Below are 1,925 nucleotides of genomic sequence, written 5' to 3'. Positions count from 1 at the left end.
TGTTTGTTTTTTTTTTTTTTTTTTTGTGGTGTGGGTTGTTTGAATCTAATGTTCTAGACCTTGTTAGGTTATAGCATTAGTTCGTTATAGGTTATTCGTTTCCAGGGCCCCCAAATACAACCATTAACATGGATATAATATAAAATTTTAAAATTGTATAAGTGGTGAATATATCTTAAGCCCTGAAATATAAGAATATCATTAATAATTGTAATAAACGTTTGGTATAAAAATTTGTTGTTGGGTGTTTTGGTGTTTGCATTATTTTTATAGGTAATGGTTAGTTATGGAATATTCGTGGTAGGATCGTTGGTATTGCATACCTTGTTTTGTGAATGTATTAAAGAAGTATCAACAAGAGCGTTCTGGGTGGTAGATTCATGGTGATGATAGAAGAAGCTCCATTTATCAACATCCTTCTCCCTTCAAGTAAAGTGCATTTACTGTGTGTTTTATTATTGTGAATGTAACATTTGTTTAGACTTTATCCTTTGTGTTGTTATTTATAATTTTTTGGATTTGTTATCTTTTCTTAATATTTTCTTGTGTTATTTCTATTCGCGATTTTCTATAATACGATATTTACAAGAACACAATTATCGGTTATAGCAGAACTTCTGTACAGTGAGGAGTTGAGGTATTCAATTGGTCATAACTTTTATTAGCATTTTTGCTTCAACTGAGTGCTGTTGTTAGCCCCCCTCCTTTTTATTAACTACTATGTAATTAGTGCAAGTTAATACTAGTCTACAGTTCATCTATGTACCAAGTGATGTATGCAGCTTAGGTTTTTCAATGTATTTTAACATACAATACTGTGAACTCAATCCTTTAATTCAATGATTTGGTACGTTACTCTTAGGGCGACAGTAGAAGGAACTAGTGCACCTACATTTTAAAAATAATTGGCTGATCATTCTTAAAATTTAGTGTGGTGTTCAAGGTTGAGTTGTTTATATCAACTTCAATGAAGTTATTGATGAACAATCACTCAGAACTAAGATTAATTTGCTAATTCCTGAAGTTCATATAGCTATCCTTATATTATTACATTGTTATTAGGGCAAACCTTTTTATTTAATCACCAAGTATTCTTATATACAATACTCTGCTGTGAAGTTTAGCAGCAGTAAAATTGGATGTGAGACTACTAGCGGCTAGAACTTTGCATAATTTAGTCAGTGTTTGGTATTCATTACAGCAAATGTCTTCATATAAAGAGATAAAATGTAATTCTTAATCATATTCTCTTTTATTTAAAAAATAATAATATAATAATATATGTAAATTCATAGTAAATAAAATTTAGAATTAAATAATACACCAAAATAAAATAACAATAATACTGTAATAATAATAATAAAAAGAAATCAAGATTGAATAAAAAGATAAAAAGTGAGTAACCACGACCTATGAATTAACATATTACAGGTATATTATAGTATTATTATATTTTTGCCCTCAATGTGGGTCAGTGACTTGTGCCCTGGTGGGCTAATAAAAAAATAACCATTCTGAAAACAGAAAATTCCCAAATCCTTCATGCCTCTGGTCCCAAGGATTTCAGATGAGATTGTCAACCTGTACAAGAAATTTACATGTAGAATTTGGTTTACAACAAATGCCATTACTCACAAGTTAATTATTCTTAAAACAAGGTCATTGAAACAAAAGATTTTTAAATGTTGACAAATATAAAACCAAATATACGAAAAGGCTGACTGAATACCTACATATTATAGTTCTCCTGCATCAATAGCCCTCATTACATGGTTGAAGAGCTAAACTTACTTTTGGTTCAGTTTAAGTTGTGATGAAAGATTTTTTGGTTTTCATCCATTTCTCAATATGAACAAAATTACCATGGTTACCCTGCACCAGGGTTTTATATTAAGTGCCCAAGTAACTATATTTGAGGCAAAATA

Source organism: Homarus americanus, unplaced genomic scaffold (genome assembly GCF_018991925.1).
Source record: "Homarus americanus isolate GMGI-L3 unplaced genomic scaffold, GMGI_Hamer_2.0 scaffold43075, whole genome shotgun sequence".
Lineage (NCBI taxonomy): Eukaryota > Metazoa > Arthropoda > Malacostraca > Decapoda > Nephropidae > Homarus > Homarus americanus.
The sequence above is the reverse complement of the archived record's forward strand: the minus strand, read 5'-3'. Positions refer to the sequence as shown.